Source organism: Leopardus geoffroyi, chromosome B4 (assembly GCF_018350155.1).
Source record: "Leopardus geoffroyi isolate Oge1 chromosome B4, O.geoffroyi_Oge1_pat1.0, whole genome shotgun sequence".
Classification (NCBI taxonomy): domain Eukaryota; kingdom Metazoa; phylum Chordata; class Mammalia; order Carnivora; family Felidae; genus Leopardus; species Leopardus geoffroyi.
This window is the reverse complement of record NC_059341.1, coordinates 90,170,841-90,181,279: the sequence shown is the minus strand read 5'-3', so window position 1 is coordinate 90,181,279 and position 10,439 is coordinate 90,170,841. Positions and strand designations below refer to the sequence as shown.

The 10,439-nt window shown below is 42.7% G+C and overlaps 1 pseudogene; it reads right to left on the bottom strand.

Moving 5' to 3' along the window:
* Positions 1–1,968: 1,968 nt before the first annotated feature.
* On the bottom strand, positions 1,969–3,216 carry LOC123591157 (annotated as a pseudogene).
* Positions 3,217–10,439: the final 7,223 nt, after the last annotated feature.

Below are 10,439 nucleotides of genomic sequence, written 5' to 3'. Positions count from 1 at the left end.
AATGAGATGATCTGTAAAGTCTGTGTTTTGGTATAGGGAAGAGTAAATCCGCATATTCTCTGAGGACTGTTTACTTGGAAATTGTTTCTGTGGTGCCTGGGTGGCTCAGTTGGTTGAGAGTCTGACTTTGGCTCAGGTGGTGATCTCACAGTTCGTGAGATCCAGCCCCATGTCGGGCTCTGTGCTGACAACTCAGAGCCTGGAGCCTGCTTCGGATTCTGTGTCTCCCTCTCTCTCTGCCCCTCCCCCCTGCTCAAAAATAAACATTAAAAAAAAATTAAAAGAAATTGTTTCTAAACCACAACTTGATCAGTTTTTATGCATAACCAGGAGTGTGGTCAACACTTACTGAGTTTGCCAACAAGCCCATCAAGGAGTGTTCATTTTTCGATGTTGTTTGGACACAGGGTGAACATTCACAGCTTTGTCCTCTTGGGTCCAACCTGGTATCTGACTATATCATTTCAGGGTTTTAGGGACTGTGTGAAAATATAGCCATTGCCCCTTATAAACAGCTTTGCTTACCTCGGTCTCATTTATCCATGGTCACCCGAGGTCTGGAAGCTGAAAGCCAATTCCTCCTCCTGACGAATCATCAGGAAGTCAGTAGCAGCCTTACTGCTACCTCACAAAGCCTGTGTCATTCACCTCACTTTATCTCATGGCGTCAGTATCGTATCATCTCCCATCATCACAGAAGGGTGAGGACAGCGCAATCAGATTTTTAGAGAGAGAGCCCACATTCACATAACTTGCGTTACAGTACAATGTTATAACTGCTCTATTTTATTGCTGGTGTTAATTTCTTACTGCGCCAACTTATAAATTAAACTTTATCATAAGTATGTATGTATAGAGAAAACCATAGTATATACAGAGCTTGGTAGTGTATACAGTTTCAGGTGTCTGTTGGGTGTCTTCAGCGTACTTCTTGCAGATAAGGGGGACTACTGCACAGCTTCTTAACTAAGGATTCAATACTCCCGATATTGCTTTGTATATTTCAACACATTGTAGAAAATTCACTTACAAGAAAGAAAATGGTTGGTAACTCACCACACTCCCGTAGAGTCACTCATGTGATCTGTAAAATGCATCCACCTTTTGATCGAGCAGCAAACTTGGCTTTTGTTTTTTCTTTCTTTTTTTTTGCTTGTCAGCCTCTGGGCTTACTTCCTTATCTGTAAAATGGGGATAAGAACATATGGGCTGCCTTTTTCAAAGGATATGTAAGAATGGAATGACATCATGCATGTAAAAAAGGCTTTGGAGCTTACTTGGGTTTGAAAGCTGTATAAATAAAAGACGGACCATTCTTTCCTTAAACTCAGTACCTCTCCTGTTCTCGTCTTTCTCTTCAGATCTGTGGCATAAGTGTGCTTAGTCATTATGTCTGAACGGTACTTAAAGAACTCGCTTAGAAGAGGAGGCAGATAAATGCCTGACCAACTCACCCTCCCCTCTCTCCTTATTTTAGGGATAAGGTGGTTCTTTGTTTCCAAATTCTTATGCTTGGTTGATAGCATCATTCAGTTCTATATTCTTACTGATATTTTTGGGGGAGAAGGGGATCTAGGTGCTTTTTTAATTACCAAGAGAGGTGTGTTAAAATCTAACTGTGATTGTAGAGGTCTTCCTTTATTTCTGCAGCTTTTTGCCTTTTGTATATTGAAGCCCTTATTAGGCCCATATACATTTACAATTTTTCTTTCTCACATATTGACCATTTATCATTGTGAAGTTTCCTACTTTATCTCCATCACTACTCCTTGCTTTGAAGTACATTTTGCCTGATATTTTTATGACCCTTCCAGTTTGTTTCTGCTGACTGTTCATATGGTATGTCTTTTCCTATCCTCTCACTATTTGTATCTTTATTTTTAAAGTGTCTACAGTAAGAAATAAAGAGAGAATACTGATTACAAAGAGCAACAGCCAACTCTGCTCTGCAATCTGATAATCTCCGCCTCTTGACTGAAGTGTTTAGTTTATTTCATACCTATGAAGTTTTTACAGTCAGGACTTTGCTGATGGTATCCTTCAGCTATCAGTGATCATGCTTTTCTATCTTTTTTTTTCTTTATGTTGGAAGTTAGATCAGGTTTGATCAGATTTTTCTTTTTTTTTCCTTTCTCTTTCTCTCTTTCTTCTTTCTTTCTTTCTTTTTTTGTAGTGACTATTGTGTATTTTATTTGGAGGTAGCTAATATGTGGCATTACCTGGATCAATTATATCACTAGAGGTTACAAAACAGTGATATTCTAATTATGTCATTCCTTTTTCATTTGTTAGGTGGAATACTTCTATGAGAATAAACTTTACGTCTATTTGGTTATATTAAAGAACAGTTCCTATAGGAAGGGCTTGATTCTTTTGCCAGTTTTTATCTTAATTTTTTTAAGATTTTATTTTATTATGGTTTTCTTTTTCAAAGATTTTATTAAAGGTCTTTACAGAGCAAAATCCAAACTCCAGATGCAGCTGCCATGGAGACCCTGTTAACATTGTGGGTACTGGCTGAGGCGTGGCAGGGAGCTCTGACTTCCCACCCTTCTGTCCCGAGATGGGGTTGCTGGGGAGTATCTCATATTTGGGTTCCACAGTGCTCACATGATCTGGCAGGGGATTCTTACCACTTGGTCAGACTTACCACTTGGGTCTGACGGAAGCATGCTCTCGCCCTGTCTGAGCAGCATATGGCACACAGCAGTGTCCATGTACTAGTTAACGGGGTCCTCACTGTGAGTCATCAGGCCATCCACAAACTTCATGGATTTAGCCCTCTGTCCTTGGAGTTTCCCAGACACCACAAGCTCACAGCCTTTGGCCCCACTCTCCATGATGAACCACAAGACACTATAGCAGGCCCTCCACACGGTGAGGCCTCCTAGGACTTTATAACGTAGGGACTGCCTGGGCAATAGCACACAGACCTCCTGTGGCCACCTTTTCAGCATAAAGCTCTATGCTGCCCTCGGGGAAACCAAACCTCTGCTGAACTACAGGGATCAACTCTTGGATCTGCCAGCCTGTCTCACCCAGATCATTCCGTGCCCTGATAGCCAAGATACTGATTTCTGTCCTGGTTGGTGTAACTTGGACCTCAACCCTGGAGGAGCCGCCTTTAGCCAGCTCCTGAGTGAGAAACTAATTCAGTTCAGCTTCGAAGACGCCATCAGCGATGAACTTCCTCTTCTCAGAAATTTGCTCTGCCATCTTGCTGCTGTGTACCTCTGAAAGGCAAGGCAAGATTTCATTTTTAAGTAATCTCTACACCCAACGTGGGGCCCGAACTCACAACCCCAAGATCAAGAGTCTCATGTTCCACCGACTCAGCCAGCCAGGTGCCCCTCTTGCCAGTTGTTCAAATAATGAGTTAGGGGCACCTGGCTGGCTGAGTCGGTGGAACATGAGACTCTTGATCTTGGGGTTGTGAGTTCGGGCCCCACGTTGGGTGTAGAGATTACTTAAAAAAATAAAATCTTAAAAAAAATAATGAGTTTGTTGTTTAGGATCTTCTACAGACACAGGGGAGTATTAAAAGAAATGTCTAAGAATTTATGAGGATTTCTGCCTTTTGCCTAATTTGAAACAAGGCAGCCATCTTTCCCCTTATCACAAGACACTTAGGTAAATGTTATGATCTTCCTTTATTTCTTCCTCATGGTTAATTTTCTTATCTCTTAATTACCGTTGATGATTTGCCTCTGCTTTTTCCCTTCCTCCCTTAGTTTCTCCCCTAGTTTCTAATATCTTTCTCACTAATTCCACTTAGTCACTTTTCCCCATGCCTCAGGAAGCCAGGACATACCCCTGTGGTCTCTGACCCAGTTTTGAAAGCATTTGAAAGTATTAATTTCAGGTTTTTAAAAATTTATTAAATTTATTTATTTTTTTCATTTTTAAAGTTTATTTGAGAGAGAGAGAACATACAAGTGGGAGAGGGCCAGAGAGAGAGGGAGAGAGAGAGAATCCCAAGCAGGCTCCACACTGACAGCATTGATCCCGATGCAGGGCTCAAACCCACAAACTGTGAGATCATGACCTGAACCAAAGCCAAGAGTCGGAAGCTCAACTGACTGAGCCACACAGGCACCCCTCAATTTTTTTTTAAGTGTATCCATTTATTTTGAGAGAGAGCGAGCGAGTGAGAGCACAGAAAGGCAGAGAGAGGGGCAGAGAGAGGGGGGGCAGAGAGAGAATCCCAAGAAGGTTCCACACTGTCAGCTCAGAGCCCAACATGGGGCTCAATCTCACAAACTGTGAGGTCCTGACCTGAACCAAAATCGAGTTGGATGCTTAACCGACTGAGCCACCCAGGTGCCCCTCATTTCGATTGTTTTTACAACTAGTTAGTCTTTTTTAGGCACTGAGGAAGGAGGGGAAATATTCAGTATTGATACTAATGGGTGACTGCAGTTAAGCCCAGCCATTTCATGAGCACACGAGACATTTAGCCAACTACAGCCAAGGAGTGCCATATGTATCTAGTAGGCTGTTTGGCATTTTTTTCATTTTTGGTGTGACAGGATATGGCAGTGCGGACACCTCTTGACCCAGAGCCATCCTGGCCTCAGCCACTCCAGGCTAGGCCAGTGTTAGAGGAATCCCTAAAGAAGAATCAGAGGACATGAATGGCTCCTTTCTAGTATTCAACTTTCGTTCACTTAACAACCATTAAACATCAACTATGCTAAGGATGGGGACACAGCAGCCAGCCTTGACAAACACGGGGCCTGCTGGGCTTGTGCCAGTGGTGAGGTGAGCTGGCTGCAACGCCCCCTGCAGGCCAGGAGTTGAGAGCGCTTAAGCAGGGAGGCAGTGAATAGTCTTCAAACTTGTTTTACTTGTGTACTTTTCTACCAATTTTGAAAAACCAGGGCGCCTTAATGAATTTTTTTTAAAAATCTGAAATAATCATCACATGTAAATAGTCTCAAAAGATTCATTTTATTATGTATCGTAGCTGTTGACATTTCAAATGAAAATGTTAATTGTTCTTTTAAATGTATCCAGTGAAATCTTGCTACAACAGAGGCTTGATAGCTACCATTTTCCCTATTTGAAAATATCTTAACAAGCTTTGTAATATTATATCACTCTTTTTGCTCCTTCAACTCCATTCTACTTCTCCCATAGAATTTTATCCTAATATGAATTTTATTTTCTTAAAAGTATTGGGGCGCCTGGGTGGCTTAGTCGGTTAAGTGTCCAACTTCGGCTCAGGTCATGATCTCACAGTCCGTGAGTTCGAGCCCCGCGTCGGGCTCTGTGCTGACAGCTCAGAGCCTGGAGCCTGCTTCGGATTCTGTGTCTCCCCCTCTCTCTGAGCCTCCCCCGTTCATGCTCTGTTTCTCTCTGTCTCAAAAATAAATAAACATTAAAAAAAAATTAAAAAAAAATTATTATCGATCACCCTGTTAAACACTGTCTCAGCAGATTACATATGTAAATGTTCTTTCTGTTACCACAGGGCTCTCGGAGTTTGATGACCAAATGACATATGTACTAGAGACTTTATTTGAACATTTTAGTTAAACTATCTCTTTCAATTAAATGAGTGTGTGTTTGTGATGACCTGGTTAAGGAAACCGATCGTCTAAATGTTCCTTTGTTTGGTGGGCAGCGATTTTTACACTCTGCCGTAATATCCCATGTTGAGAACTGTGCAGGGTTTGAGATTTTATAAGTCAGCCTGCCACAGTTTCATGGGTGCTGTCAGAAGACAAGAGACCATGACTCACAGCAGTAGCAATAGCCAGAATATGACCATTTTTGCACTGGTTCCCTGGGCCCCAGTTTCCTCAGGGTCAATGGGGATGGGCCCAGATGGATGCCTGCTCATGCAATAGGCTGCATTTCAGGAGAAGAATTCTGATCTTAGGAGACCAAATCTTATGTAACAGTCAGTAAGCATGCCTTCCATTTACTTGAGGGAAACATTATTATTCTGCATAGTCAGTATATTCGTTTGCTAGGGTTGCCATCTCAAAGTAGCACCAATTGGGTGGCATAAATGACAGAAATGTATTATATCTCAGTCCTGAAGTCTAAATGTGTAAAACCAAGGTGTTGGTAGGGCCGTCTTCATTCTGAAGCCTGCAGGGAAATCTTTTCTTGCTTTCCTAGCGGTTTGCTGGCCATTTTGGTGTTCCTTGGTTTACAACTGCATAACTCCCATCTCCGCTTTGTCACCACATGGCGACTCCCTCTGTCTCTGTCTTCACATGGCTGTCTTCTTATGAGGACACCAGTCATATTGGACTAGGGGCCCACCCTACTCCAGGATGACCTTAACTAATTACATTTTCAATGACCATATTTCCAAATAAAGTCACAACCCAAGGTACTGGGGATTAGAATGTTCACATCTTTTGGTGGGGAGGGGACATAATTCAGCCTGCAACGGTCACCATGTCTGCTCTTTGGTCTCAATAAAGGGAGATACTCTGTTCCAAAGATGTTCTTGAGGACACAAACCTCCCTGAAAGACAACCCAGAATTAAGGACAGTTAGCACCTCGCTCTCAAGACCTGCGGAAACATGAAAACCACATGGAAAGCTGACTCCGAATATAAACTTCTGGGTGAGGAGTGAGTTTGTTTTTATGTGGGAGGATAGCAGTTATGAAGAAGGAAGAAAGAAGTACCTTAACCTAGTAAAGGCTTCTTCAGAGCCTCATTCTGGGAAGGAATGCATACGAAAGTTGAGGACCTAAAAATGATTTCCTAAAAGTGATCCCTGAGCGTGCATATCTTGAGAAATAGTCACTACTGCACCCCAGGTAGTATAATCCTCGTCCGAAGATCACTATTACAAGAGAGTGGCATGTGTATCTGGGCTGCTGGTAGCCATATCCAAGTACAGCTTGAAGTCGGTGTTGGTGTTACGATGTCCCTTCCATTTTCTTGAACTCTTCAGAGAAGTCTTTCCTGAAGGTTGCAGTTGGGTTGAGCAGGTTTATCAGAGAATTAAAAGAAGGGTCTCCGCTTCTGCTTAGAAGCAGAATAGGAGGGGGCAACAGACAGTAGCTGGGGGCAAAGATTTCATCCAGCAAGTGTAGGAGGTAGTTTACAGCGGAGAGATGGACAGCCTGTGCACATCCTGTGCATGGACTGATGAGGAGACAGAGCTGTGGCTGAGGCAGCAGACAAGTGGGGTGAGGTCCTGACTCCCAGAAATTGTGGGGAGAGGAATTTGTCAAGACTCTGGAATCCCTGCAGTTAAGCAGGGATTTCTTCCTTCCTTTCCTTTCCTTTTCTTTCTTTTTTTTTTTTTAAGTTTATTTATTTATTTTGAGAGAGAGAGAGAGCACAAGTGGGGTAGGGGCAGAGAGAGAAGGAGAGAGAATTCTAAGCAGGCTCCACAGTGTCAGCACAGAGCCTGTTGCGGGGCTTGAACCCACAAATCGTGAGATCATGACCTAAGCCCAAATCAAGAGCTGGATGCTTAACCGACTGAGCCTCCCAGACACCCCAGGAGTTAATAATAAATATGTGTGACTTCATTTTATGCTCCCATTGACAAGGTCTGGACGTGCTAGTTAAACTTTTCGACCAAATTATAGATGGCTAGACTGATGCGGAATCATACAGTTCCACAGTAAATCATTAATGCAGGCACAGTGACTTATTTGCATAAGTTTTAAAACTCTGCCGTCAACAACAAGGCCACTTTCTGAGATGCGCGTCTGTAATCATCCCGCTTAGCAAGTACAGGTGACCTTGCACAGCTGGAGAAGGTTATTCTCTATGTATTTTTTCATGTTATTTTTAGTTTTAACACCAGCGCCAATCTCCAGGAGCAATACTGTTTCATTTTATCAAAGCTGAGCCTCTGCAGTCTTGCTTACTTTTTAGAAGGATGATGATATTGAGGAAAAGAGGAGAAGTTTCTTATCTCTGGCAGGGAATTAACTCCAATGAAATGGGATGTGCAGCAGCTAAAGAGATACCTAGCTTCAACAAGTTGTGTACATTTGTTAAACTTCAACTACCAACAAGTAAGAATCATAACAATATGGGACAATTGTCAACCACTTAGATGCCGATAAAATTCTTCTTGGGGGAGGGGCGCCTGGGTGGCTCAGTTGGTTACGTGACCGACTTCGGCTCAGGTCATAATCTCAGTTTGTGAGTTCGAGCCCCACATTGGGCTCTGTGAGCTCAGAGCCTGGAGCCTACTTCAGATTCTATATCTCCCCCTCTCTCTACCCCTCCCCTGCTCATCCTCTGTGTCTCTCTGTCTCTCAATAATAAATAAATGTTAAAAAAAAAATAAAAAAAATTCTTCTTGGGGGAAGTTACTAAATGTTTGGTAGGATGACTTTGAGAAGGTCCGTGGAGTAGAACTGGTCTGGTTACCTACAGGGTTTTCCTTTGGCTTCCCTGGAGGAAGAACTGGGGTGGATGGGAGAGGGGAGAGAGAGGTTCACTGGGTGTAACAGAGAGAGAAGGCAGGAGGCTGCGCCCTGCCCAGTAGAATGAAACAGATCCTTAGATGCACCCCTGCAAAGCAGGCCAGAAATGCCTAAGGGGAGGTCTTTCAGGGGACTAGTTGAGAGGCTTCAGTGAAAACCTCTCCCTTCCCTATGAAATTGTTAGTAACTCCTAATACAGACTTTTTTGAGAGGTCAGGAAGGGGAAGGACTTCAAAGGAAGGAAAAAGGACAGGTGACGTCTAAGTTACACGTTAGTATTGGCAATATTTTCTTTCTTCTACCTTTTGTTCCTGAAGGTATAATAAGAAAGGAACAGTGACATGTTCTTTCATTATCAATAAAGACCTCTTGAATTGTACATCTAATCAGGGCTTGCTGACTCATCAGATGGTGATGGTGACTCACATTTATCATCCATATATATGGATTACATTGGAAGGTGATAACGGAGAGAGAGAAAGGCAAAATGTAATAGGTCTTCTATTATTTCCCAGCCCTATGGAGCTATAGTTGACAAACATATGCTAATTAAGCTTACTTGGAAACCACTTTCCACATACTACCTAACAAAGGTAACTCGTTTTTTTTTTCAATGTTTATTTATTTTTGGGACAGAGAGAGACAGAGCATGAACGGGGGAGGGGCAGAGAGAGAGGGAGACACAGAATCGGAAACAGGCTCCAGGCTCTGAGCCATCAGCCCAGAGCCTGACGCGGGGCTCGAACTCCCGGACCGCGAGATCGTGACCTGGCTGAAGTCGGACGCTCAACCGACTGCGCCACCCAGGCGCCCCCAAAGGTAACTCGTTTTAATAAAAAAGAAAAAAGCAGCTATTTTCAAGGCTTTTACTTCCCTATTCAATCTGTGGCTACAACTTTTAAATTTCCTAATATCTTGGCCTCTTCTGCTTATTTATTATCACTTTACATATATCACATTGAAAGTATTCTTTGTCTTAATTATCTGGAGCTAACAAATATTTAGCGAGGGTCAAAAATGCATTTTATTGGCGCCATTTGCAATGACCTGGATGGAACTAGAGTGTATTATGCTAAGCGAAATCAGTCAGTCAGAGACAAAAACCATATGATTTCACTCATATGTAGAATATAAGAAATGAAACAGGGGGGGGGGGCACCTGGGTCACTCAGTTAAGCTCTGACTCTTGATTTCAGCTCAGGTCATGATGTCATGGGTTGTGAGTTTAAGCCCCATGTCAGGCTCTGTGCCGACAGCGTGGAGCTTGCTTGGGATGCTCTCTCTCTCTCTCTCTCTCTCTCACTCTCTCTCTATCTCAAAAGGAGAAGAAGAAGAAGAAGAAGAAGAAGAAGAAGAAGAAGAAGAAGAAGAAAAGAAAAAATAGATGAACATGGGGGTGGGGAGAGAGGGAGGCAAACCATAAAACAGATTCTTAACTATAGAGAACAAACTGAGGGTTGATGGAGGGGAGATGGGCAGGGGATGGCCTAAATGGATGATAGATATTAAGGAGGGTACTTGTTGTTATGAGGACAGGGTGTTCTGTGTAAGTGATGAATTACTAAATTCTACTCCTGAAACTAAACAAAACAAATAAACAAATAAAACAACCTTGTTTAAATTAAAAAAAAAAAAAATGCCCTCTATTAGAAAATGCTAACAATGTTACTGACATTTGGATCTTGTTATTTTGTTTTGGAGATATGTGTTAAAATTTTTTTGACCTCTTTGGGGTCTGAAGTCTCTAGAGAGGCTCTATCAGAAGCAGCGTAATTGCAGAATCTTCCATCTGGCCGACCAAAGATCGGGAGGGAGAGTAACTGGAACTGGCCAGTAGAGGGCAGTACCGAAGCAAGACAGGACTCCTGAGTTGTGGCTCCCTTCCCATCCTGGCACAGTCAGTGCAGTTTGCTTCTCTGGACAGTGGAAAGCTGAGCAGTGCGGGAGTTCTTGTAAAAATGACCATTTTTAGTCTTAAAAGTTGGGTTCTTAATGACTGCTCTTGTAGAGACAGGTATGC